Raw genomic sequence first — 7,073 nt, forward strand, 5'->3', positions numbered from 1 at the left:
GGCATTCCTCTATGACAGCATAACAATCATATAAACCCTAGATGAGGCCTACAATTGTGGATTTTGTACCACATGGTAGACTCTTTATGGAATACAGTGCAGTGAAATTTAGGTCATCTCCAGAATGACAGTATTTTGTGGGAGGGATTCAGGTGCATACAAAAAATGTAAAGGTAAAGGTACCCCCTGACTGTAAGGTCTAGTTGCGGATGACTCTGGGGTTGCGTACTCATCTCGCTCTATAGGCCGAGGGAGCCGGCATTTGTTCACAGACAGCTTCCGGGTCACGTGGCCAGCATGACTAAGCCGCTTCTGGTGAACCAGAGCAGTGCACGGAAATGCTGTTTACCTCCCCACCAGAGTGGTACTTATTTATCTACTTGCACTTGATGTGCTTTCAAACTGCTAGGTGGGCAGGAGCTGGGATCGAACAACAGGAGCTCATCCCATTGCAGGGATTTGAACCGCTGACCTTCCGATCGGCAAGCCCTAGGCTCTGTGGTTTATGTAGGTTTGCACAAAGTGAGTTTAAGTGCTCTGTTACCCTGCCACAAAGACCTTTTTGCTGTTAGAAAAGTGATAGGGCAATGGGATTAATGGGAAGACGCAGGACTGCAGCACAAACAAATCAGAATGAATTAAGGGACAACATTGTTTGTCGTATAACCCCCCACTCCACAAACAAATGGCGAGGAATGCTCAATAGAGACCAGACATTGTCTAAGTTTTGTGCAAGCAAATCAGGATAAATGCTCAATAAACAGGTCTTCTGGGGTACCCTGAGAAGAGAGGGAATGACCTATTCCTAGAAAAGCTGCTTGACGTTTTTTCACAGCACAGAGATCAACATTATTGCCTGCCAATGACCAAACATCAGGTTTCTGTTAAAGGCACAGCTACAGTTGAAAAGCTGGCAATCCTGGCTTGTGGGGGTTGAATGAGAAAGGGCAGTGGGAGTCCAGAAACTTAAACTGGAGAACTATCCAAAGCTCACCATGGCGCTAATGCCCTCTGTGGATATGCCATTTGTTGACAATCTGGCAGACTCTGTTTGGCGGACTCTTGCAGGATTTCAGCCCACTGTTTCTGTAGCAGAATTGCTTAGGCAGGGTTTGTTGAAAAAGAGATGCAAAATTCTGAACAGCAAGGAGATGTTTCCATGCAATTTTCGTTGCTGGCAAGCTCATTACCAAAACTTCAGATTTCTGAATTTCTGTGGCAGCCCCCCTCCTCACACCAACCAGTGCCAAAATGTTAGTATTTCACACGCCCAAGAAGATGAGAAGCCGTTTTAGATCTTGGCACGTTATTCCACTATAAGCATTTCACTAAAACTGTAGGACACCAAAAGGTGCTTCGGAGGTGAGGGAAGCTAACTGAATTAAATGGTTTCAAGAAATGTCGAATGAGTTTGGCCCAGCTGGTTGAAATTCAATTTAGCACTCGACATCGACCCAAATCTGAAAAAGTTGCAAGGACCTGGAGGCAGGGGGAGGTTAGAATTGAATTCAGCATTAACAGGAAGCGTGTGCAGCAATCGCCAGAAGATACGATTAGAATTGTAGGAAGGCTCCAGACAAACTTAATTGCCTTTCAGGAGGTGACCAGTGTTACTGAAAAACTAAGGAAAAGCATACATAAATGCTGTAATTCGGAACCAGATCAAAGATAAGCAAAAGTGACTTAGGATATGAACACCCTGGAATATAAGAAGATGCAATTATTCATTACTGAGTATTCTTTATTGTGCGTGGGTGTTCCTCTACTTCTCCCAATTTTATTTTGTTTGGAGAGAAAGGCTGTGGTCGACAGAATGAAGAGAATCTGTTCCCATGGCTCAAACGATTTGTTTAATAAATATATGTAGGACGGAAGGGAGGTGGGGGGGTGGAATTGGCTGGTTCAGAGAGGGCTGGCAAGGGAAGCGACTTTGTCCGTGAGGAAGACAGAGCTCCGCAGGAACTAAACGTTTTTCTCTTGGACCAAAATAAATAAATAAAAAGCCATCATTCCCCACCCTCCTTTCCCACCAGCCAATCATTTCCTCACTCTTGCACTTTTATGCAGCCTGGCAAAGGGCTGGAGGGACGATGTCTTTCCCATGCTGCAGAAATAGCCAAGGAACCATGTGAGCCTGATCAACAGAGGAGGGAAAGAACCAATAGCAGAAGGGACTCAGGCTCCACACCCACCACCCACCCCTGTAGTGGGAAGGGGCCGGCACCCGGCTGTCTCTCTGCATTGCATGCTTTTAAAAAATGGCTGGCAAGACAACCAGATGCACTTGGCGGGTGGTATCTGCCTCTCTGGCATTATGAACTAGACCGTACTCAAAAAATGCAGCACGGGCTGTTTTAAATCCAGTGTCTGGATTTTCCTGGAATCTGAAATTTGTTGTCTAAATCGACTTCTTTGCCTACATGAAACAGAAGATTCCCTCCTGCTAAAGTTGAAAGAGTTAAACATGCCTCTAAATTGACCCATGGGTGGAAGAGATGCAGACTGGAAGTTAGAGAAGAAGGAGAAAAGACAGAAAGAGAAAGAGAGAGAGAGTTATGGGCATCTGAATGACTAGACCAGAGAGTCACTGTTCTACTTGGTAGAGATTTGAAGAGATATAAAAAAAGGAGACACCTGCCCAGAAACTGAAAGCTGGATTCAGACTGTTAGTTGAACTTAGTTCACATTGAAATCAATGGAACTGATGTTGACTGACTTGACCCACTTATTTCAATGGGACCTACATTCAACTGATTTAACCAGGATCCACCACGGAGTAATTTGGACAGTTGAATGCAAACAAAGAAATAGGTCACCAAGGGTCATACCACAACAAGAACCCTATTCACTTTTCCAGTGCCAAAACTTTATCTCTCTTGTCTCAATTATTACAACCCCAAATATTCTCTTCCTGCCCTTGTTGGTTTCTCTATTGCTGGGTATGTGAAACTGTTTAATAATAATAATAATAATAATAATAATAATAATAATAATAATAATATATACCCCACCCACCTGGCTGGGTTTTCCCAGCCACTCTGGGTGGCTCCCAAGAGAATATTAATATTATTATTAATAATAATAATAATAAAGTGACAAAACATCAAACATTAAAAACTTCCCTAAACAGGGCTGCTTTCAGATGTCTTCTAAAAGTCAGACAGTTGTTTATTTCCTTGACATCTGATGGGAGGGCATTCCACAGGGCGGGTGCCACTGCCAAGAATGCTCTCTGCCTTGTTCCCTGTAACCGCCAGAAGGGCCTTGGCGCTGGACCTCAGTGTCTGGGCAGAACAATGGGGGTGGAGATGCTCCTTCAGGTATACTGGGCCAAGTACCAACACTTTGAACTGTGCTCGGACTGTGCTGGTCCCATATGGGCCAATAGAAAGAGCCAAGGAGGCCACTTACATACAAGGTCCCATAGAAAGAAAGGGGTCAGACTGGGCCCAGACCAAAGGCCTGGCAGAACAGCTCTGTCTTGCAGGCCCTGCGGAAAGATGTCAAATCCCTCAGGGCCCTGGTCTCTTGTGACAGAGCGTTCCACCAGACTGGGGCCAGGGGTGAAAAGGCTCTGGCCCTGGTCGATGCAAATACATATGTAATACATTGGATTAATTAAAACAGGTCAATATGCCTGTCTGCCTAGCTATCTGCTATGTGTTCCGCTCTCCTTTTAAGGCATTTAAGACAGGACGGTTTCCATTTTATCTTCACAACAACCTTGCGAAGTAGATTAGGGCGAGCACTGATGTCTTGAGAAGGCCACCCAGTCAGGGCAGGACATGTATCTCTTATTGTGGCTGGGTCTGTAAACATATGCATTCCTTGAGCAAGTGAGCTAAGCAGAATCAATCATTTCCCAACTAGTTTATATGAAAATCTAGCTAACGCAATGTGTATCGTATTACTCTAGGATGCTTTCTCAGTCCTGGCTCTGCGACTCTTTGGATATTTCTGGGAGTTTTCTTCCAGCTGCAGATAATTGTAATCAGGTTGAGAAGTGTTTTGTGCCATGGCCTAAATATGCTCAGTCCAATGTTAGCTGGCTTTGAGCCTCAAATCCTCGGCGAAGTACGTAGCCTTAATATGCTAAACATTATTAGATCTTCAACTTAACTTTCCCACTGACACCAGTGATATTTCAAAGTGCTTAACTAAGGTTGGATCGCAGAATCGTAGAGCTCAAAGGGGTCCCTCAAGGGCCATCTAGTCCAACCCCTTGCAAAAGCAGGTGCCCATAGAGAAGTCAGCAAAGGCAGTATGGCAAAGGCAACCAGTTTATTGTGGTCATAGACCAGCAATTTTAAAATGGCCAAAAATACAATAGTTATAAGAACAAGATACAGTAGTTATCAGAACAAGCCAGGATAAAAGCAGGGAGACAAAAGAGTCGCTAACCAACTAGAATTTTAGCTGTTACTAAAACAATTCAATTGCATGCCCAAGAAAAATATGAATGCAGCTTTTTGGGGGGGGCGGGGTCAAACTGTGTGTTCTCTCTCACTTGTCTTCTCAGGAGTGTAGAGCTTGGTGACTGGACAAATAGAAGCAACAGAGCATGTGCTTCTCCGGTGCCTATACTATAGAGACCAGGCACCCCCAAACTTGGCCCTCCAGCTGTTTTGGGACTACGACTCCCATCATCCCTAGCTAACAGGACCAGTGGTCAGGGATGATGGGAACTGTAGTCCCAAAACAGCTGGAGGGCCAAGTTTGGGGATGCCTGATAGCTAATACATTCGTATTCGCTTCCCCTCCCCACTACTCCATAAGTACCCAGGGTGCATAGGACAATTTTATACCTCCCTGCTGCTGTCAGATACCAATTCTGCTACAGCATAGTGTTGCCAGATTCTGCACAGCAGCATTCAAAATTTGTCATATGATGACGACCTGTGCCACAAACTAGATTTAATGAACACTCACATCAGGGTGCTCTCTAAACTGATAGTTGTAGTCTTTTATATACTAACCTTTTATGCTCTTCCATATCCATTTAATGTTCCTAACCCTTCTTTTAGATTCTTATAGTCTTTTAGATACACCTTCTGTTTTAATACTTTTTAGCCTTCCAAAACATTTTACAGATTCTAAATTGTTGTACCCCAGCCTACTTATGCTGGTCTATGACCGTAATAAAGATCTGATCGATTGGTGAAGAAACTCTCCATGCAGTTAGGAAAGTTGCAAAGTCCTGGGACTAAGGTTACCAGTGCATTTTGGCTGTAGTGATAGTGAAAATTCTGGAGCAAGTTTGGAGGCCTCTGTTCAGGAAAAAAGAACTTACAAGGAAGAACGCAAGAGAAGTTCAGGAAGGTTTGTGATATTCCTTGGGCGGGGCGGGGGAGGCAGGGAGGACTCTGCATGTTCCAAACTGTGAAACAGGAGAACATGAGAAAATCAGATGAGTCTGCTGGATCAGACCAATGGTCTGATCCTGCTTTCACAGGGGCTGACTAGATGCAACAGCACTCTGTCCACTTATGATTCCCAGAAACCAAGAGACTGAGGCAACCTCTGCAAACTCTGGAACATCTTACCAATGAATTTTGGGCACAATACCTCAGGAAACTCTCTCGCGAAAGCCAATTGAAATAAATCTACTTTCATGTGAGACATGTGCAGGAGAAATTCTGGATGGATATTGCCCTTTATCTTTAATTTGCATTTTTCCAGACCATATGGAACACACATTTGACACTTTTTCATTTAAATGCCCAACACCTGTATATTCTCCCACTGTATACTACCATGTGTGTGTAACTGCTGGTTTTTTTAGAAGCTTAAATGCAATGCACTATATCCAAAGTTAGTAAAGGTAAAGGGACCCCTGACCATTAGGTCCAGTCATGACCAACTCTGGGGTTGCGGCGCTCATCTTGCTTTATTGGCCGAGGGAGCCGGCGTACAGCTTCCGGGTCATGTGGCCAGCATGACTAAGTCGCTTCTGGCGAACCAGAGCAGCGCACGGAAACGCCGTTTACCTTCCTGCTGGAGCGGTACCTATTTATCTACTTGCACTTTGAGGTGCTTTTGAACTGCTAGGTTGGCAGGAGCAGGGACTGAGCAATGGGAGCTCACCCCGTTGCGGGAATTTGAATATCCAAAGTTAGTTTTACCTAAATGCAGGTTTTCTGTCTGAGGTTGTAGTCTGGCTGACTGCTGATAACCAAGCAAGCATTTTTAAAAGTCATTTAAGTCGGAGATGAGTGGGCAGATTTCAAGATGCACATTTACAGAATTCTGAGCTCCATAATTTGACTGAAGTACCAGAATAGAAAAGAGATCTCCTGTCCCTTTCTTAACAAAAACATTGTTCTAGAAAATTCATCTCCATTTTTCTTCATTTCAGCAGAGGGTGCTGGGGTGGGGGCTCATTTTCGTATTGGTTAGCAATTGGGACTACATTAGAAATCCTTGCTCCTAACTTCTGTCATGTGCAGTGTGAGTCCGATCGATGCAGGTATGGCATCTGCCCCGCCCCACCTTTGCGGGACTAAGGCTGCAACCCTGCGCAAAACTCAGAAGTTCCCCTGGCCTGAACACAGTGGGATTCCACTTTGGCATGCGCAGGTGTTGATGAAAGTATAGTAGCTTTGGGGAGGAGATACCAGGTGGGAAACCAAACCAGTCCGTCTGGTCCCGCTCATGAATCTCCCCCATCAGGTCTGGTTTAGCAACGATTTTCCTATATCCACGTCGCGACTTCGGGGACGCGGAAACACCTGAGCGTCTTAATTCAATTCCCCAGTGGCTTCCTTCCGCGCATTTGCAGCCCCTCGTCCTTTAAGTTTGGGGCTTGCAAGGCATTCCTCCGCCCACTGCCTTCACGGCTCCGAGCAACTCCAGCTGCGCCAAAAGGAAGCGAGCCTTGCAGAACTGTTTGAGCGAAGCCTTCCTCGCGCAGCCAAGGGGTCGGGCCCCTCCTCCCCTCCTCGAACCAATAGGTGCCGAGCTTCATTTGCATATTTCTATAAAGCGCCGGCTTGGGCGGGGTGGGGGGCAAGCGCGAGTATCTTGCCTTCGTGCCATTCCGAGGGCGCCCTCCGAATCCTCCCCGCCTTCCCACG

This window comes from Podarcis bocagei (assembly GCF_964188305.1).
Source record: "Podarcis bocagei genome assembly, chromosome: 17".
NCBI classification, from domain to species: Eukaryota; Metazoa; Chordata; class Lepidosauria; order Squamata; family Lacertidae; genus Podarcis; species Podarcis bocagei.